Genomic DNA, 23,117 nt, shown 5'->3' on the forward strand with positions numbered 1-23,117 from the left:
CTTTGCTACTTCAATCCCTCACTATTCTAATGCTCTCGTGGCTGGCTTCCATATTCCATGCGCCATAAACTTGTGCTCATCTAAAACTCTCTGAACCATACTTTAACCATACTTCATTCCAAATTTCATTCACGCATCACCCCTTTTCCTGCAGACATTCCGTACCTCTGCATCAGTCGATACCTTCATTTTAAAATCCTCATCCATGTTTTCAAATCCCTCTATGAACTCACCTCTCCTTATCTGCATTGCCTCCAGCAGCCCGTCAAACCGGCGAGATTGCAGCACTGTTTCAATTCTGCTCTCCTCTCCATCCCTGATTTTAATCAGTCCACCATTAGCTATAGTGTTTGCAGCTGCATTGGACCAAAGCTCTGGAATTTCCTCCCTCAACATCTCCTCATTCTAATCGTCTGTCGATTTCTTTTCAGATATTGCTAAAAGCCAAACTCATTGGTTAAACCTTTGATAACCTTTCCTGATTTTCTGTTTATTTGACTCGGTGTCCAAAAAATGTCAAAGATGGTTACTTGATATCGTCTTGTTCAGCACCTTGGGCCGCTTTTCTATATTAAATGCGCTATATAAATGTAAGTTATATGTTGTTTGTTCGTGTTACCTTCCACTCAAAGGAGATGGTCCTTTGAACCTAGGCAATTCTAGAAAATCAAAAGCAAAACAGCTACAATTTCTGCCGCCACCTCTTTTAAAATCTTAGGATGTATTTCATCAACTGATCGACTTTTCCCACTAATTTATTTTTTTAAAACTGATATTAATAACTTTACGTTCCTCACGCTATTTAGAATGTTGGTTGCTTCCCCGGTCCCCACTCCTGCCCTTGCTTTTTCCTTGTCTCTTCGAACATGAAAGCAGATATATCAGGAATCGGTTTACCATCTTTGCCATTCTCCCTTTTCTGCCTGTAAGAGCCCCAGCTCAGGGATGGAATTTCCAATACATGCCTAGAATGAAGCCTGGGCCCTTGGTAGTCCGTGTGAGCGAGCACCAATTGGCTGAAATCAGCACGATAAGTGCAGACTGGAACCTCGGTCCACACTGCACTAGATGCTCTAGATGTGATAGAGTGCGTAGATCAGCGCATGTAATCAATGATATTTCTGTCTGGTTCACCGTCTCATCCATTTTTCACCAATTTATAGCCATTAGTTGCCAAAAGATGAAAGCCAAATACTGCACCAAGGCAACGGTAGTGACAATTATAGGCATGGGGATCACCCTGAGCTGTTTAACAAACATCCTCTGGTACTTCATATATGAACCTCTGTACATAAATATCGAATTGCCCTGGCATTGCCGGAACAGGTCAGTCTTTTATACTTCAGACCTATGGCGATCATTTCCTTATTTCACCTTCAAAATGACTCTTCTTCTGCCATTTTTCATTATTTTTCTTCTCAATCCTCTGACGGTAAGGTATATATTAGGACCCCGCAGAGCCTGCAGGGCACTGAGACATAACATAATCCTGATCTTGAGAAGGAGAACAGGAAGAAATCCATACTTTTACTCTTCAGTATATACACCAATTTTATACTGTTATGGCTGACGTGCACAATCCAGTACATTTAATCTCAAATTACTAATACTTGTTCTTACACAGGCTATGATTAACCTGCTTATAAACATCAGGAGAATTCAACCTTTGAGCTGCTGCACAAGTATATTTATTTATACGGTGACCCAGGCTAAATTAAGAGAAGAGTTAAAGAAAATTGTGACACATCCAGAGAATCAGATTTGCTCAGCATTTTTGTTTCGGTAAGTAGAACAACTAAGGAGTTGCAAGAATTCTAATGTAATTTTGAACATAAGAACAGAAAAAAATAGGGCAGGGTGAGGTCATGTGAACAATCGAGCCTGATCCACCATTCAATGAGATCATGGTGGATCTTTTAACACAACTTCGCTTTCATTCCTTACCACAAGTTCTCTTGATTCTGTTAGTGCCCCAATAACTATCGATCTCATTCTTGAATATATTCAACAACCGATCATCCACAGCCCTCTGAAGTCGAGAACTCCACAGATTCACAAACCTCTGATTGGAAAGAAACCTCTCTTTTTGTCAGTCCGAAATGGCAAACTACTTATCCTGAGACTATGACACCATTTATGGACAGTGCGGTCTGGTGATACAGCTTCTGAACATCTGCACTATCCAAGGCCTATAAGAATTGTATACGTTTGAAAGTGATCACCTCTCATGCTTCCAAATCCCAGAGAAAATATGCCCTTTACACTCAATCCCTCCTGTTAGTACAGCTCTCTCATTCCAGGAAGCAATCTAGTGAACATTTATTCTACAATAGCTAAGGCAAGAGCTTCCTTAGATCTCATAAAAGCCATGCATAATTGCACCAAGGCTTCCTATCTCTTGTACTACAAGCACCTTACAATCAAGGCCAACAAAACATTTGCTTTCCTAATTGTTTGTCATAACTGCATTTCATTTCCTGGGATTTGTGTCTTCGAACAACGAATTCCTCTTAATACCAAATTCTTTTTAATTTTTCACATTTAATAATATTCTGTACTTGGATTCTTCCTGTCAATATGGTTATTTCCAGATTCACTCACGTAGTACTCCATTTCCACCTCCTTGACGACTCACCGAACGCGTTTATATCCATTTCCAGCCTTTTTGCATCTTCCTCACAGCTTACTTTCCCACCAGCTTTGCATTGTGAGAAAACCTGATAAATCACACTCGACTCCCTCATGTATGGCTTTTGCTGCAGATTGTAGCCAATTGAGGCCCAAGCACAGATCTTTGGAACACCCCACTAGCTACAACTTGCCAATCAAAAATTGCACGTTTATTCCAACTCTCCATTTTCTGTCTGTTAACCAATCCTCAACCCGTGATAATATATTACCCCCAATCCCATGCACCATTCGATATTTTAGCAACCTCTTGTGTGGTATCTTGTTGAATTCCTTTCGAAAATGCGAATATATTACATTCACTGTTCTTCTCACATCTACCCTGCTAGCTTCAGCCTCCAAAAGCCCCAATACGTTTGACAAACAATATTTCCGTTTATATTATGATTTTCTAAGTGTCCTGTTGCCATGTCCCTGGTGATGATTACATTTTTGTTGCCCACCAGTGATCTCAGGTTCTCCACAGTTGCTGGTTTTCTTCCTTACAACTTTATTAACTGGTGGGGTTGCATTTACTATAAACTATAAAGAATTCCTCTCTTATTCATCTTGATCCGTCTGCAGCTGACGACATGCCACCCTCATCCAAGGCCGCTGCTCCATTTTCCAGCAGCATGGAACTTCCTGAGCTTGTTTCCATTCTTCTCTAGCTAAATCTAGCCAAAGAATCGCCTGCAGTAATTTCTCTTCCAATTCACGCTCTGTTAACTCTGAAGTTTCACAGGATCGATTCTTGACCTGACCCCCTTCTTTTTTGCTCCTCTACGTGCTGCCCTTCGGTGGCATCATCCAAAAACACATCAAATTTCGAACAGATCTAGCAATGCAAAACTGGGCATCAAAAGGTGCTGTCGGCCATCAACAGCAGCAGAATTGTACTCAATCACAATCTGCAACAACATGGCCTGGCATATCCACCACTCTACCATTACCATCAAGTCAGCAGACCAACCCTCGTTCAATGAAGAATGCAGGAGGGCATACCAGGAGCAGCACCAGGCATACCTCAAAATGAAGTGCCAACATGGTGAAGCTACAACACAGGACTACTTGTATGCCAAACTGCATAAGCAGCATGCAATAGACAGAGTTAAGTGATCCCATATCCAACGGATCAGATCTAAGCTCTGCAGTCCTGCCACATCCAGTCGTGAATGGCGGTGGACAATTAAACAACTAACTGGAGGAAGTAGCTCCACAAATATCCCCATTCTCAATGATGGGGCACGCAGCACATCAGTGCGAAAGATAAGGCAGAAGCATTTGCAACAATCTTCAGCCAGGAGTGCCAAGTTGATGATCCATCTCGGCCTCCTCCTGAATTCCACAGCGTTACAGATGCCAGACTTCAGCCAACTCGATTCACTCCCCGTGATATGATGAAGGAAGGGCAGTGGATCTTTGCTATCTCTACTTCAGTAAAGCCTTTTACAAGGTACCTCATGGCGGACTGGTACAAAAGGTGAAGTCGCACGGGATCAGAGGTGAGCTGGCAAGATGGATACAGAACTGGATCGGTCATAGAAGACAGAGGGTAGCACTGGAAGGGTGCTATTCTGAATGGAGGGCTGTGACTAGTGGTGTACCTCAGGGATCAGTGCTGGGACCTCTGCTGTTTGTAGTATATATAAATGATTTGGAGGAAAATGTAGCTGGTCTGATCTGTAAGTTTGCAGACGACACAAAAGTTGGTGGAGCTGTGAATAGTGATGAGGATTGTCAGAGGATGCAACAGGATATAGATCAGTTGGAGACTTGGGCAGAGAAATGGCAGACGGAGTTAAATCCGGACAAATGTAAGGTAATGCATTTTGGAAGATCCAATACAGGTGGGAAATATACAGAAAGTGGCAGAACCCTTCGGAGTACTGACTGGCAGAGAGATGTGGGTGCATAGGTCCACAGGTCACTGAAACTGGCAACGCAGGTGGATAAGGTAGTCAAGAAGGCATACGGCATGCTTGCCTTCATCGTTCGGGGCATAGAGTATAAAAATTGGCAAGTCATGCTGCAGCTGTACAGAGCCTTAGCTATGCCACACTTCGAATATTGCGTGCAATTCTGGTTGCCACACTACCAGAAGGACGTGAAGGCTTTGGAGAGGGTACAGAAGAGGTTTACCAGGATGTTGCATGGTCTGGAGGGCATTAGCTATGAGGAGAGGTTGGATAAACTCGGATTTTTTTCATTGGAACGACGGAGGTGGAGGGGCGACATGATAGAGGTTTACAAAGTTATGAGAAGCATGGATAGTCAGAAGCTTTTTCCCAGGGTGGAAGAGTCAGTTACGAGGGGACATAGGTTTAAGGTGCGAGGGGCAAAGTTTAGAGGGGATGTGCGAGGCAAGTTCTTTACACAGAGGGTGGTGAGTGCCTGTAACTTGCTGCCGGGGGAGGTGGAAGCAGGTGCGATAGCGACGTTTCAGAGGCATCTTGACAAATACATGACTAGGATGGGAATAGAGGGATACGGTCCCCGGAAGTGCAGAAGGATTTAGCTGAGACAGGCATCAAGATCGGCGCAGGCATGGAGGGCCGAATGGCCTGTTCCTAACTGTCCTGTTCTTTGTTCTTTGTTATATCAAGAAACGACTTGAAGGCACTTGATGCTGCAAAGGTTATGAGTCCTTACATTATACCGGCAATGGTACTGAAGACCTGTGCTCAGAACTTGCTGCACCCCTGGCCCAGCTGTTCCAGTATAGCTACAACACTGGCATCTACCTGGCAATGTGGAAAATTGCCCAGGTATGACCTGTACACAAGAAGCAGCACAGGTCCAACCCGGCCAATTACCGCCCCATCAGTCTACTCTCAATCATCAGTAAAGTGATGGAAGGTGTCATCAACAGTGCCATCCAGCAGCACTTGTTTAGCAAGAACATGCTCAGTGATGCTCAGTTTGGGTTTCGCCAGGGCCACTCAGCTCCTAACCTCATTTCAGCCTTGGTCCAAACATGGACAAATGAGCTGAACTCAGGAGTTGAGGTGAGAGTGACTGCCCTTGACATCAAGGCAGCATTTGACCGAGTATGGCATCAAGGAGCCCTAGCAAAACTGGAGTCAATAGGAATCAGGGGGAAAACTCTCTGCTGGTTGGAGTCATATCTAGCGCAAAGGAAGATGACTGTGGTCGTTGGAGGTCAATCATCTGAGCTCCGGGATGTCACTGCAGCACTTCCTCAGGGTCGTGTCATAGGCCTAATCATCTGCAGCTGCTTCATCAATGACCTTCCTTCAATCATAAGGTCACAAGTGGGGATGTTCACTAATGATTACATAATGTTCAGTACCATTCGTGACTCCTCAAATACTGAAACCGTCCGTGTAAAAATGCAACAAGACCTGGACAACATCCAGGCTTGGTCTGATAAGTGGCAAGTAATATTCGCACCACACAGGTGCCAGGCAATGACAATCTCCAACAAGAGAGAATCTAACCATCTCCCCTTGACATTCAGCGGCATTCGAATCGCTGAATCCCCCACTATCAAAATCCTAGGGGCTACCGTTGACCAGAAACTGAACTGCAGTATCCATATAAATCCCGTGGATACCAGAGCAGGTCAGAGGCTAGGAACACTGAGGCGAATAACTCACCTCCTGACTCCCCAAAGCCTGTCCACCATCTACAAGGCACAAGTCAGGAGTGTGATGGAATACTCTCCACTTGCCAAGATGGGTGCAGCTCCAACAACACTCAAGAAGCTCGACACCATCCAGAACAAAGCAGCCCACTTGATTGGCACACCATCCACAAACATTCACTCCCTCCACCACCGACGCACAGTGGCAGCAGTGTGTACCATCTGCAGGATGTACTGCAGCAATGCACCAAGGCTCCTTAGACAGCACCTTCCCATACCCGCGACCTCGACTACCATGAAGGGCAAGAGCACCTGATGCATGGGAACACCACCACCTGCAAGTTCCCGCCCAACTCTCACAGCATCCTTAATTGGAACCATATCGCCGTTCCTTCACTGTCGCTGGGTCAAAATCCTGGAACTCCCTTCCTAACAGCACTGTGGTTGTCCCTACCTCACATGGACTGCAGCGGTTCAACCACCTTCTCAAGGGCAATTAGAGATGGGCAATAAATGCTGGCCTGGCCAGTGACGTCCACATCCCATGAATTAATTTAAATAAGAAATATTCTTTGAAAAGTGTCTTGGGCATTTTTATTAGCCTAAATGGCATCACGGGGCACTGATTAAGAGCGTCAGGTGTTGCAAAAGCTGATATCTCTGTGACTGGAGGAGTCAAACGAATTTGACACTTTCTCTTTAACAATTCGATCTTGTTAAGTAACTTTGCACTGCCCACTCTGTCGATGCAATTTACTAAACTAGGAATTGGGGAGGAGTCACTGCATTGACGTCTCTGTCGTCTATACAAAGTCGGGTTGACCCATCAGGTTTAGGTACTCGAACTGTTTGTGAACTCCAGATACTTTGACTAGTTCGATGATGTGTTTTCCAGCATGTTTTGGATTTCTGCTTTTACTTGGATCTGTTTGCCTGGACTTAAGTTGTAAGGATGTTGCTTTAAAGTAGCGGATTCCCCTATTTGCACATCATGTGTGGCTAAGATTGTACATCCTGACTCATCCCTGAAGACTCTTTTAAATGTTGTGAAAAGCCTGGTTTGGTCTTCAAGTTGTTTTGCTTTTAAGTGCAAAAGCATTTTGAACAATTTTCCTAGCTATTCTGTGTTCCTTGACCTGATAGTTGGGGGTTCAATTTTCTAGGCCTCCTTCTGCCTCATCCTCACTATCTTTATCAACCGTAACTATTACCTGACATACCCGTAATGGCTTATCCTCCTCCTGGCAGTAATATTGTCTTAACATGTTGATGTGACACAACCGATTTTTCTTTTTGCAGCAAGCAGGGGTGTCAATTAAGTAATCTACCTCACCCTCTCTTCTAACCACTCTATATGGGCCACTGAACCATGCTTTTAATGGTTTCCTCTGTATGGTATCAAGACCAATACTTCATTCCATGGTTGAAAATTGTGGGCCTTTGCATTCTTGTCTGCCCATTTTGTGATTTTGGCTTGGAATGCTTTCAGATGTTCCTGAGCCCTACAAAACTACTTTGCATCCTTTGCATGGCCTAGCCAGTGATAATGTTGGCTTATACGTGATTTAGTCTTCCGAATCCACCTAGTCCTGCAAAAAGAATGTCATGTTCTAACCTTAATAATCCCTGGTGATATTTACTTGTTACCAGTATCTGTTCAGCAGCTGTCCAATCTTCACCGCAGGTCTATGAGGCTGTCTCCATTTCCTCCTCAAAACCCTGTTGGTTATATCATAGCCTTCTGGGACTCCTTTCACATCAGCTTCTGGCAGAACCATCTGTGCTGTTCTGCATATCTCTGGACGAGCTTGCTGTGATGTAATTATAGAATATCTGTTAAACATCTCATTTGGATTATCTAAATCCCCAAATAAGGTTTCAGATGCTTTGCCATTGGTTTGTGGTGCCACATTCATCTCCGACAATGGAACCTCTTTAGCTATTCCTCAGATGACATAGCACACAGGAAATATTGCTGGAAATTGTTCATGTAATTGTACTGTTTCCTAACTTCACTTGGATCCTCTGTAATTATCAGAGAAACTGATACTTTTGATCTGGCCAAATCGCTTCTTAGGTGTTCCCTCTACGGTCAAACCTGGACAACGCCTGCGGTCACCATCCCAGATATTAAGTCACTCTCTAGGCGTACTTTATATAAAGGTATGGCTATATAATCCCCACCAAATCCATTAAATAAAAAAGTTAGAGTTCAAGGCATTCTCAGGTGGAAATCTTCTACCTTTTCCCAGCAAGGGTGTTTAGGCTATTCCTATATTCCTGTATAATGATAGGTTTTCCTGCCTCTCTTAAAAGATATGAAGTTACTTTCCCCTTTGACAAAAGAATCATTATAATTTTCGGGTATCATATTCTTAACCTCTACACTCACTTTAGTTTTTGTATCTGGTTTTACAGCTGCCGTTAAAGTAACAGCCTGGTCTGTTGTCCTGTCAGCCAGAGCTCCTTTCTCTGCATCAGATTCGTGTAGCACAACAATTATCTCACAATTTGCAGCATTCTGAATGAAGATAAACCGTATTGCTTCAATGATAACACTTAGGCTTGCAAACTTCACCTCTCCCTCAGCACCTTACTTTCCGACCTTAAAAGGTGATCCTGGGCATTCCCAGCTGTTCTTTCTTGTCCCCAGTGACTTGTCTTCCTTTCACCCTCCCACTTTAGATCCTTCTCCAGTTTATGGTGGTGATAGAAAGAAGGTTTTGGCTTATTCACCAGCTCGAAATCTTGAGAAATATCCACTGCTTGCCTAGCTTTCAAAACATTCATGTTTTCTACATGAGTTCTCATTACTGAAGGAAAGGCCTTTTTTAACTCTTCCAAGAGAATCAATTCTCAAAGATTCTCATATGTGTTTTCCATCTTATATGCCCATGTTCAATGGCCAAAATTAATTTGCTTTGCCCTGTCAAATTCTACATATTTCTGTACAACCGACCTCTGTAAGTTCCAGAACTTCTGACGGTAATCTTCAGGTAATAACTCATACACAGCGAGAATGTCCTTTTTTACCATCTCATAATCTGCAGAAGCCTCTTCAGGAAGCATGGATTCAACGTCATGATCTTTGCCGATCAACCTGCTTTGCATAAGCCGTGCCCAGCTTTCCTTTGACCATTTCCTTTGTTTGGCTATTTTTTCAAAAGTTCTGAAAAATGCCTCTACGTCACTTTCCCCAAACATAGATTAGAGACACAGCACTGAAACAGGCCCTTCGGCCCACCGAGTCTGTGCCGAACATCAACCACCCATTTATACTAATCCTACACTAATCCCAGATTCCTACCAAACATCCCCACCTGTCCCTATATTTCCCTACCACCTACCTATACTAGTGACAATTTATAATGGCCAATTTACCTATCAACCTGCAAGTCTTTTGGCTTGTGGGAGGAAACCAGAGCACCCGGAGAAAACCCACGCAGACACAGGGAGAACTTGCAAACTCCACACAGGCAGTACCCGGAATCGAACCCGGGTCCCTGGAGCTGTGAAGCTGCGGTGCTAACCACTGCGCCACTGTGCCGGAAGAGCTTGTATAAATTTAAACAGTTTTTCGCTGGGTCCTGGGCTGAATTCAGATTTTTCCTGATCAGAGCTTTCCCAGGATTTAAGACTACCCCTTTTACGCAGTTCTATCACTTTTAACCTAAATTCCCTTTGTTTTTGGTTCTTGAATTTAAGCTTAACTCTTTCCAATGCTATTGCTGTCTCTTTTTTCTTGTTTAGGTTTTCTTCATTCTTTTCCAGCCTCAGGTTTTTCATTTCTAACTGAATCCTAGCCAATATCACTGCATCACTCTCTGACTTACTACCATCTTGTTCCCTGTCTTCTTATTATTATTATTCTTCCTCTTCTTCTTCTTCTTCTTCTTCTTCTTCTTCTTCTTCTTCTTCTTCTTCTTCTTCTTCTTCTTCTTCTTCTTCCCCTTCTTATTTTAAATGTTGGGCTATGAGGTCAATTATCTTCGCTTTTTTACCACTTGATTTTACTTCTAACCCCAATTACGCTGCCAGATCATTTTAGTCTTTTCTTACGTTAAGTCATCAAGACACTGAGGGACGCAATCTCCTTTCCCCCCCAAAAAGCCGCTGCAACTGCTGATGCCATTCTTACGATACAACCATTGGCCCTATATACAAGAAACCTGCTTCCTTTTATTTTCATCCTTCAAATTATTACTCCTTTATAATTAGCGTAATTACCTTTATATTTGGATCATGACAATTAAGTCTACCATTAATATGAGCCCATATGTGAGAGCAATCAATATGATCCACGAGACAATAGCAATTAATTTGATCCCATATGCAAGACCCAAATTTATCTGTTATCCCAGAGACAAGCCCTCACTTTCTATGCTAAGACCGAGGTGGTAGTAATGCACTGTCAATTCAGTCCAATACCCCAAAGGGTGCAGCATATTATTAAAGTTTTTCCACCTATTGGAGGTCAGCCAAATTAAAACACTTTAGAAACCCCCAGAGAAGTACATACCAAACCTGCTATCTTTGAACAACAACAAATTAACTATTTCTTAATAAACAAATTCTTAAACACTATTGAGATAAATGTATGTCGAAAGAACTTATAACTTTAATTTATCCTAACTACTCCATTCAAGCATATACTTTCAAAAGTCAACAGTTAACCTGTTTTAAAAGTAGTGTTTTTTTAAAATTAGCTGTTTCTTAAGAATACATAAATAATAATAATAATAATATTAATAATAGTAATAATAATAATAATAATAATAAGCCTTTGTGAGTTTCCTTCCTGATGGGTGAGGTATTCTAGTGTAAATAAATTCCACTCGAAGCCTCTGCACATATTCAATGAACAGTCTTTACTTGATAGACTTAATAAGCACTTTAGCTGCAGCAGGTGCCACATAGTTCTTTCAACACGGAGTATGAAGACAGGTTTATGTTTGGATTTTAAAATTTGTAGTCTTTCAGTGAGAAATTTACTGCGTATTCCAGAAAACATAATCAGTCAAGGAAGAGTCAATCTTGAAGCAAAGGCTTCTTAGATTAGAAGTAAAGAAAAGGAATTTTGCTACCTCCAGCAATACATAGGGATTCTTTTACTCCTTAGGCAATTAACACAGCCTGCAGCTCATTGCAGACTTTCTGCTGAGAGAATTCTCTTCCTTCAAAGCAGGAATGCTTTGCTGATGTCTCTCGAGAAAAAGCTGATTTTTACACACAGTCAACAGTTAAGGTACACTGTGTGACCTCCTTCCTCTCCTGCTGTGGCCCAGGAACAGGTGCAGCTGTCATACTGTTCACAAGAATCTCAAACTTTTCAGTCTTAAAGGCATCCTGTTTTAATCAGAGGAGAAAAAAATAGTTCTTGTACTATAAGGTGATCGCTGTCATGCAATGAGTATTTCAATGTAATTCAATGGAACAGGGAAATGTAGTGATTTTGACTTCTATTAGTCTGTATAAAAATGGGCCTGTGCAGGCAATCCATGCAGAAGACTTCAAAAGACTCTCAGAGAATGAGACAGGGGTTTGAACTAGATGGTGCACGCATTTGTCACCGTGACTTTCACCCAACGCATGAAAAGAGTATTGTAACTCTCAATTATACCTTGTAAACCACTGCTCAAATACTTTAATGTATCAAGTTTCACTTGTACTGAATAAAGTTAAATGACTGCCACCATAAGGGTCAATGTTGAATCATGGTCTATTAATGTTTGTGAAAGAAGAAAACCTGATGTTCCGGAAAAGAACATGCAGTGACATTTTAAGAAAACGCTGTCGATTCGTAATCGTTTTTTCTACATTGCTGAAAACCAGGTGCACCATGTGAAGTTCATTTCAAACGTTCCAGACCGAAAGTCTAAATGAGAAGAAGTGGCTGCAAAAAATTTTGATTACTTCGAACAAATTTACACAACTGGAAAAGGAGCATTAATATTTAAATCACGTTAAAAGCAAGGATGATTACCATCATGTGAAGCTGTTTACTGACGAACTGTCCCTGCTGTGTTTTGACATTGAATTCACTAAAGCCATTAAACCACAAGTTGTAGAATGAAACAACAAAACTAACCCTAGTTATATGCCTGCGACATTCATTTCGTATTAGCAGTGAAAATTCTTAATGTGTGTGAAAATTCAGTCAACGGTGCCTGCAAGTGTGGGCAGATATTTCCTGTTACAGTTTGAATATATTATGTTTACGAAAACAACTCCGTATTTGGTGGGTCTGTGTGCCAGTGATGGTATTTCTGATTCTGTGTTAATTATTTCTTAACAACAATTCGAGATATCGTAGCATCATATTAATGAAGAATCGGTTTCACAATGCATATGGAAGGTGTTCCAGAAGTCATCGTCACGAAGATGTGGTTGGTTGCAAAAACTGAAAACACAAATATCTTCCCTCCGTATTTCTGCCATTCAATAAATTACAACCGTATATTTTCCGATGGTATTTTGATTTACAATAAAAGCCTCAAGAACAGTTTAGAAGCCCCAGATTTCAGAGCTAAATCAGAATAGAGGGCATTGCAACAGAAAAAAAACGTAATATTGATCAATTTCAGCAAGTTTGCAGAGTCGGAATTTGAATGCAAATAGTTAAGGCATTTGGAATGGTTGTTTGCCACAGTGTCAAACGACTTACAGACAAAAACACTCCAATTGTACCACTATGTAGTGTAGGTGATGACATTACACACCAACAGACTGCAGCAACGAAAGTAACTGCAGTTAGACGTCCACAACATTCATCTTGTATTCACTACCAAAGCTGTGATGGGTGAGTAGGAGGCGTCGGCAAGCATGGACATCGTCTGCAAGCAGGGACATCGTCTGGGCCCCCTCTACTCAATTTTGCTAGGTACCACAATGGCCAGGATCAACTACCTCAGCACAAGATAGTGTTGCGTGCCTTATCTTTATTGACTGCACTGGTTCATGGCGGTTTAATCAGTAACTGGTGAAACCTGGAATCAACACGCTCATGAACAAGTTTAATGCAAATTAATTTATTTGCACTACTGTAAAGACCAGAAGGCCGCATTTCCATGACCAAAAATGAGTAAGTTGTTTCTTTCCTTGAACCAAAATGAAAAGAATGTTGAAATGCCCCAGGATCCAACTTCGTCCAATATCATTAGCTGCCCTACCCGCTGTGGCCCGAAGGCCCATGTGGAGCAAGAAGCACCCAGGCTTCAGTCGAGGCCTGTACTGATTTAGGCACTGCGTCACATTCATAGAGCAGTGAGGATAGAGGATCCAGTCTGCAAGGAACATGCGGATTTTAGCCACTTGGTGCTCGCTCACACAGACAACAAAGGCATCATTCCAGGCCTGGAAAGCAAATTCCATCCCCGATCTGTGTCCCTTACAGGCAGATAAGGGAGAATAAAGAAAAGGGTAGAGATATTAAATAAATTCTCAATATCTGCCTTCATGGTAGAAGAGACACAAAGCAGAAAATTAGTAGGAGGAATGAGAAGGGGGAGGTGGGGGAAGGAACCAAAACTCTAAAAGAGAGTGAGAAACGTAAACCTATTAATATCAGTAGAAAACAATAATGGAAATTTTATAGCGAAATGTTGATGATCTGATGGCCTACATTCTAATATTTTAAAAGAGGTAATGGAAGAAATTGTAGCTACATTGCTTTTGATCTTCGAGAATTGCCTAGGTTCAAGAAGCTTCTCCTTGGAGTGGAAGGTAACAACAAAACAAATACTTTACATTTATATATCACATTTAGTGTTGGAAAACTGCCCGCAAAGGCTAGACACGACCGATATCATGTTAACAACTATGACAATTTTTTGGATACTGAGCCGAAGAAGGATAAATTTGGGAAATTATCAAAGGATTAACGAACCCATTAGGTTCTAGTAGCATCTGTGAAATAAAAAACGAGAGAGGGGTAGAAAAATGGAGAGGCCGACGGAGGCAATTCCAGAGATTTGGCCCAATGCAGCTGCAAAGATGACCTCCAAAGGAGGGGTGATTAAAATAAGGGATGCAGAGGAGACCAAAAATGAAGCAGCGCTGAGATCTCAAAGGTTTGTTGGGCTGCTGGAGGCAACACAATTAGGGAGAGATGAGTTCTACAACGATTTGAAAACATAGAACATTACAGCGCAGTACAGGCCCTTCAGCCCTCGATGTTGCGCCGACCTGTGAAACCATCTGACCTACATTATTCCATTATCATCCATATGTCTATCCAATGACCAATTAAATGCCCTTAAAGTTGGCGAGTCTACTACTGTTGCAGGCAGGGCGTTCCACGCCCCTACTACTCTCTGTGTAAAGAAACTACCACTGACATCTGTCCTATATCTATCACCCCTCAACTTAAAGCTATGTCCCCTCGTGTTTGCCATCACCATCCGAGGAAAAAGGCTCTCACTATCCACCCTGTCCAACCCTCTGATTATCTTATATGTCTCTATTAAGTCACCTCTTCTCCTCCTTCTCTCTAACGAAAACAACCTCAAGTCCCTCAGCCTTTCCACGTAAGACCTTCCCTCCATACCAGGCAACATCCTAGTAAATCTCCTCTGCACCCTTTCCATAGCTTCCACATCCTTCCTATAATGCGGTGACCAGAACTGCACGCAATACTCCAGGTGCAGCTGCACCAGAGTTCTGTACAGCTGCAGCATGACCTCGTGGCTCCTAAACTCGATCCCCCTACTAATAAAAGCTAACACACCATATACCTTCTTAACAGCTCTATTAACCTGGGTGGCAACTTTCAGAGATTTATGTACCTGGACACCAAGATCTCTCTGCTCATCTACACTACCAAGAATCTTCCCATTAGCCCAGTATTCTGCAATCCTGTTACTCCTTCCGAAGTGAATCACCTCACACTTTTCCGCATTAAACTCCATTTGCCATCTCTCAGCCCAGCTCTGCAGCCTATCTATGTCCCTCTGTAACCTACAACATCCTTCAGCACTATCCACAACTCCACCGACCTTCGTGTCATCCGCAAATTTACTAACCCACCCTTCTACAACCTCATCCAGGTCATTTATAAAAATGACAAACACCAGTGGCCCCAAAACAGATCCTTGCGGTACACCACTAGAAACTAAACTCCAGGATGAAAATTTACCATCAACCACCACCCTCTGTCTTCTTTCAGCTAGCCAATTTCTGATCCAAAGCACTAATTCACCTTCAATCCCATACTTCTGTATTTTCTGCAATAGCCTACCGTGGGGAACCTTATCAAACGCCTTACTGAAATCCATATAGACCCCATCCACGGCTTTACCCTCATCCACCTGTTTGGTCACATTGTCAAAAAACTCAATAAGGTTTGTGAGGCACGACCTACCCTTCACAAAACCGTGCTAACTATCTCTAATGAACTTATTCTTTTCAAGATGATTATAAATCCTATCTCTTATATAACCTTTTCCAACATTTTAACCACAACCGAAGTAAGGCTCATAGGTCTATAATTACCAGGGCTGTCTCTACTCCCCTTCTTGAACAAGGGGACAACATTTGCTATCCTCCAGTCTTCCGGCACCATTCCTGTCGACAATGACGACATAAAAATCAAGGACAAAGGCTCTGCAATCTCCTCCCTGGCTTCCCAGAGAATCCTAGGATAAATCCCATCTGGCACAGGGGACTTATCTATTTTCACACTTTCCAAAATTACTAACACCTCCTCCTTGTCAACCTCAATCCCATCTAGCCTAGTAGTCTGTATCCCAGTATTCTCCTCGACAACATTTTCTTTCTCCACTGTAAATACTGACGAAAAATATTCATTTAACACTTCCCCTATCTCCTCCGATTCAACACACAACTTCCCACTACTATCCTTGATTGGCCCTAACCTATCTCTAGTCATTCTTTTATTCCTGATATACCTATAGAAAGCCTTAGGGTTTTCTTTGATCCTATCCGCCAATGACTTCTCGTGTCCTCTCCTTGCTCTTCTTATCTCTCCCTTTAGATCCTTCCTGGCTAGCTTGTAACTCTCAAGCGCCCTAACTGAGCCTTCACGTCTCATCCTAACATAAGCCTTCTTCTTCCTCTTGACAAGCTCTTCAACTTCTTTAGTAAACCACGGCTCCCTCGCTCGACAACTTCCTCCCTGACTCACAGGAACATACTTATCAAGGACACGCAGTAGCTACTCCTTGAATAAGCTCCACATTTCGATTGTGCCCATCCCCTGCAGTTTCCTTCCCCATCCTACGCATCCTAAATCTTGCCTAATCGCATCATAATTTCCTTTGCCCCAGCTATAATTCTTGCCCTGCTATATATGCCTGTCCCTGCCCATCGCTAAGGTAAACCTAACCGTATTGTGATCACTATCACCAAAGTGCTCACCAACCTCTAAATCTAACACCTGGCCGGGTTCATTACCCAGTACCAAATCCAATGTGGCATCGCCCCTGGTTGGCCTGTCTACATACTGTGTCAGAAAACCCTCCTGCACACACTGGACAAAAACAGACCCATCTCAAGTGCTCGAACTATAGTATTTCCAGTCAATATTTGGAAAGTTAAAGTCCCCCATAACCACTACCCTGTTACTCTCGCTCCTGCCAAGAATCATCTTTGCTATCCTTTCCTCTACATCTCTGGAACTATTTGGAGGCCTACAGAAAACTCTCAACAGGGTGAACTCTCCTCTCCTGTTTCTAACCTCGGCCCAGACTACCTCTGTAGACGAGTCCTCAAACGTCCTTTCTGCCGCTGTAATATTTTCCTTGATTAACAATGCCACACCACCCCCCCCCCCTCTTTTACCATCGTCTCTGTTCTTGGTGAAACATCGAAATCCCGGAACCCGCAACATCCATTCCTGTCCCTGCTCTACCCATGTCTCTGAAATGGCCACAACATCGAGATCCCAGGTACCAACCCATGCTGCAAGCTCACCCACCTTATTCCAGATGCTCCTGGCGTTGATGTAGACACATTTCAAACCAAGCTCTTGCTTGCCAGTGCCCTCTTGTGTCCTTATAACCTTATCCCTGACCTCACGACTCTCAACATCCTGCACACATGAATGAGGATTTAAAAATGAAGGCATTGACGGTTGCAGAGGCACGGAATGTCACCATGGACAGCAGTGATGTGTGAATGAAATTTGGAGTGAGTTAAGATAGGAATAGCAGTTTTGGTTGAGCACACGTTTATCTAGCATGGAATATGGGAGCTGGTCGGGAGAGTATTGCAATAGTGAAGTCTCGGCCTAACAAAGGAATGGATGTGGGTTTCAGCAGCAGATGAGCTGAGACAGGATCTGAGTCGATTGGAGACTAAAGAAAATGCTTCAGCCTTCCCAATATTTAGTCAGAGAAAATTTCTGCTCATCCAATATTGGATGTCGGATACACAATGTGACATATCAAAGACTGTTGAAGGATCCAAGGAGGTTTTGGTGAGGTAAAGCTGAATGAACAGTATTGATTTTTAGTAAGATTCTTCAGTAGCCTCAAAAGTAAAGGTAAGGACTTTAGATTGTAGTGGGTAGTGTTTGGAGTAGAACAAGGCCCCTACATAATTAGTAACGCTTTAATTAAAGGGACTAACTAAATAATCTAAAGGTAACTCATGGCAGGAGAGATCGCACCCTTGATATGCTCCTCCTGTGCTATGTGGGATATCAGGGATGCTTCCAGGTTCCCTGACAACCATGTGTGTAGGAGGTGTCTCCATCTGCAGCTACAGGCTACCCGCATTACGGAGCTGGAGATGCGGGTGGATATACTGTGGAGCATCCGCAATGCTGAGATCATCGTGGATAGCATGTTTAACGATGTGGTCACACCGCAGTCAAATGCTGAAAAGGCAGAAAGGGAATGGTTGACCAACAGGCAGAGTACAGGTAAGCAGGTAGTGCAGTAGCCCCCAATGGCCGTCCCCCTCTCGAACAGGTACACTGTTTTGGATACTGTTGGGGGAGATGGCGCAGGGGAAAGCAGATACAGCCAAGTTCATGGCAGCATGGGTTGCTCCGCTGCACAGGAGGGAAAGAAGAAGAATGGCACGTGTAAAGTGATAAGGCATTCAATTGTGAGGGGAACAGACAGGCGTTTCTGCGGCTGCCAAAAGAGACTCCAGGATGTATGTTGCCTCCCTCATGGCAGGGACAAGGATGTATCTGAGCGGCGTCAGGACATTCTGAGGGGGGAGGGCGAGCAGCCAGTTGTCATGGTACATATCGGTACCAATGACAGGGATAAAAAAAGGATAACATCCTGCAAGCTGAATATAGGGAGTTAGGACGTAAATTTTAACAAGTAGATCTTCAACGGTAGTTATTGCAGGATTATTGCCAGCGCCACGTGCTAGCGAGAGCAGAAATAACCGGATATATCAGATAAATACGTGGCTGGAGAAATGGTGTAGGGGGAGGTATTCAGATTCGTGGGACATTGGGACTGGTTCTGGGAAAGGTGGGACTAGTACTAGCTGGACAGATTGCATCTGGGCATGACTGGGACTAATTCCCTCGGGGGGGGGGCGGGGTGGTGGGTACAGTTCAGTCGGGGAGGGTTTAAAATATAATGTCATGGGAATGGGAATCTGAGCAGGCAGACAGAAGATGGGGAAACTAGGATAGAAATGAATAACAGAAAGGGAAGAAGCAAAAATGGAAGGCAGAGATAACAAAGGTGAAAAACAAATGGGGCCATATTGCAAAATAAACCTAAGATGACTAGCAATGTTGAAAAGATAAGTCTAAAGGCATTGTCTCATAACGCACAGAGCATTTTCAATAAGGTAGATGAATAAACAGTGCAAATAGATATGAACCGTTATGATATAGTTGCACTTACGGAGACATGGCTGCAGGGTGACCAGGGATGGGAACTGAACATCCAGGAGTATTTAATATTTAGAAAGGGCACCAAAAATGGAAAGGAGGTGGGGTAGCGCTGTTAGTAAAGGAGGAAATCAATGCAGTTGTGTGGAAGGATATTGGCTCAGAAAATTATGATGTGGAATTTGTATGGGTGGAGCTAAGAAACAGGAAGTGGCAGAAAATATAGGTGGGGGCTGTCTATAGGCCCCTAAACAGTCAGGGAGTTGTCAGTGATTGCATTAAGCAGGAAATTAGAGATGCATACAATAAGATTACAACTGCAATCATTGGTGGCTTTAAACTGCATATAGTTTGGTCAAACCAACTTAGCACTAATACTGTGGAGGAGGCTATCCTGGAGTGTGTACATGAGGGTTGTTTTGGACCAATACGTTGAGGAACCAACCAGAGAACAGGCTATCCTAGACTGGGTATTGTGCAATGAGAAAGGGTTATTTAACAAACTTGCTGTGCGTGGTCCCTTGGGGAGGAGCGACCATAGCGTGATAAAATTCTTCATTAAGATGGAGACTGAGGTAGTTGAATCCGAAACTAGGGTCCTGAATCTAAATAAAGGAAACTACAATGGTTTTAGGCATGAGTTGGCTATGGCATATTGGAGAACTTTACTAATAGGTTTGACGGTGGATAGGCAATGGATAATATTTAAAGAACGTGTGCATGAATTACAACAATTATGCATTCCTGTGAGGCACAAAAATAAATCCTTAAAGGTGGCTCAACCGGGGCCTACAAAATAAATTAGGGATAGAAGTACGAGATCCAAAGAGGAGGCATATAGAAAAAACAGCAACTCTGAGGATTGGGAGCAATTTAGAATTCAGCAAAGGAGACAAAGAAGTGGCTTAAGCGAGGGAAAATAGAGTATGAGAGTAAACTTGCGTGGAACATAAAAACCGACTGTAAGAGCTTCTATAAATATGTTAATAGGAAAGGAATAGTGAAGACAAATGTAAGTACCTTACAGTCAGAAACAGGGGAAATTGTAATGGGGAACAAGGAAATGGCAGAACACTTAAACATATACTTTAGTTCTGTCTTCACAAAGGAGTACGCAAAAAACCTCCCAAAAAGGTTAGGGAACCAAAGGTCTAACGAGAGGGAAGAACTGAAGCAAATCACTATTAGTGAAAAATAGTGCCAAGAAAATTAATGGGGTTAAAGGCTGACACATCCCCAGGGTTCTGATGACCTACATCCAAGAATACTTAAAGGAGGTTGCCCTGGAAATAGTGGATGCATTAGTGGTCATCTTCCAAAATTCGATAAACTCTGGAGCAGTTCCTACAGATTAGAGGGTGGCAAATGTAACCGCACTATTTTTAAAAAAGGAGGGAGAGAAAGAAACAGGGAATTACAGCCCCGTTAGCCTTACATCAGTAGTGGGGAAAATGCCAGAGCCTAATATAAAGGATGTGATAGCAGAACAGCTGGAAAGTATAATCGGGATTGGACAAAGTCAGCATGGATTTACGAAAGGGAAATCATGCTGAACAAATCTACTGGATTTTTGTCAGGATGTAACTAGGAGAATAGATAAGACAGAGTGGATGTGGTATATTTGTATTTTCAGGAAGCTTTTGATAAGATCTCATATAAGAGGTTACTGTGCAATATGAAAGCACATGGGATTGGGAGTAATATACTGGCATGGATTGAGAATTGGTTGACAGACAGGAAACAGAGATCAGGAATAAACAGATCTTTTTCCAATTGGCAGGCAGTGATTAGTGGGGTACTGCAGGGATTAGCGCTTGGCCCCCAGCTTTTCGCAATATATATTAATGACTTGATGAGGGAACTAAATGTAACATTTCCAAGTTTGCAGACGACAACAAAGCTGGGGGGTGGGCGTGAGGGGAATGTGAGTTCTGCGGAGGATGCAAAGAGGCTCTGATGTGAGTTGGACAAGTTGGGTGAGTGGGTAAATGCATGGCATGTGCAGTATAACGTGGATAAATGTGAGGTTATCTACTTTGGTTGTAAAAAAAAGAAAGGCAGATTGTTATCTGAATGGTGATCTATTGGGAAAGGGGGAGGTACAACCAGACTTGGGGGTCCTTGTACACCTGTCACTGAAAGCAAACATTTAGGTGCAACAAGCAGTTAGGAAGGCGAATGTTATGTTGGCCTTCATTGCAAGAGGATTTGAGTACAAGAGCAAGGATGTCTTACTGCTGTTGTACAGGGCCTTGCTGAGACCACATCTGGAGTATTATGTGCAGTTTTGGTCTCCTTATCTGAGGAAGGATGTTCTTACCATGGAGGGAGTGCAAAGAAAAGTTATTAGGCAGATTCCTGGGATGGCAGGATTGACGTATGAGGAGGGATTGGGTCTACTAGGCCTGTATTGACTAGAGTTTGGAAGAATGAGAAGTGATCTAATAGAAACCTATAAAATTCTTACAGGACTGAGCAGGCTAGATGCAAGGAGGATGTACCCGATGGCTGGGCAGTCCAGAACCAGAGGTCACAGTCTCAGGATACAGGGTATGCCATTTAGAACAGAGATGAGGAGAAATGTCTTCATTCAGAGAATGGTGAACCTGCGGAATTCTTTCCCACAGAAAGCAGTGGAGGCCAAGCCATTAAATATATTCAACAAGGAGATAGCTGTATTTCTTAATGCCAAAGGGATTAAGCAATATGGCGAGAAAGCGGGAACAGTGTACTGAAGTAGACGATCAGCCATGATCTTTCTTGAATGTAGGAGCATGCCCGAAGGGCCGAATGGCCTACTCCTGCAACTATTTTCTATGTTTCTATGCGTCATCGGAATATATGTGAAACTTGATGTTTTTTAGGATGATACCGCTGAAGGGTAGCATGTAGACGAGCAAACAACATGAGATTCAAGAAATAAATCCTGGGAAACTCCTGAGGTAATTGAGCAAGAGAGAGAATAGTTACCATTGCAGGTGTTTCTACAGTTAGGCTTAGATTGATAAGAAGTTAAGCAAGCACGGGGCGTTTCAAGCTGCTGGAAGATGGAGCAGAGGCCTTGGATGAGGATGGTATGGTGAAAGTTGCAGACAGGTTAAGTTCGTGAAAAGGGAATCCTTTATAGCTTACAGACAATGGAACCCGACCAGTTAATAAAAACGTGAGAAAGAACACACGTAACTATTGTTAGCCTTAGATCACTGGTGGGCAAAAAATGTAATCTATCACTGGGTTCATGTGACAGCTTACTTAGAAAATCATAATATAAAATCACATTGTGTTTGACGTAGTTATTGAAGCTTTTGGAGGATGGTGCCAGCAGGATAGACAGGAGACTACCGATGAATGTAATCTATTTGGATTTTCAAAAGGCATTCAACAAAATACCACACAAGAGAATGCTACAATATCATAGCGTCATGGCAATGGGGGTAATATATTACCACAGCCTGAGGATTAGTTAACAGCCAGAAAATGTAGAGTTGGAATAAAATGTAATTCTAGGTAAGCAGGTTGTGACTGCAAAGATCAGTGCTTGGTCCTCAATTGTTTTCAATCTATAGCAATGACAGAGATGAGTGGGCAGCGTGTAATTTATCTGCTATTCTGATGAAACAAAACTTGTGGGAAAGTAAGCTCTGAGAAGGACGCAAAGAGGCTGCAAATGGATATGGTCAGGTTAGGTGAGTGGACAAGAAGGTGGAAAATGCAGTATAATGTCAGGAAATATAAAGATATCCACTTTTATTGGAAGAATTAAAACGCAGAACATTATTTAAATCTAAAAATTCATGAACCTTGGTATTCAGTATTCTTATATACAAATCCCAGGGGGGAGGGAAAAACATGCAGTTATAGTAAACAATTAGGAACGTGAATGTTTGTTGAACTTTATTGTAATGTGTTTGTAGTATAAAAAGTTAGCAATTCATGGTGTAATTATGCATGGCTTTGATGAGATCATATCTGGAGTACCTTTTGCAGCGTTGGTCTCTGTTCATAAGAAGGAACTTGTCT

The sequence above is a fragment of the Heterodontus francisci genome, chromosome 39 (genome assembly GCF_036365525.1).
Source record: "Heterodontus francisci isolate sHetFra1 chromosome 39, sHetFra1.hap1, whole genome shotgun sequence".
Classification (NCBI taxonomy): domain Eukaryota; kingdom Metazoa; phylum Chordata; class Chondrichthyes; order Heterodontiformes; family Heterodontidae; genus Heterodontus; species Heterodontus francisci.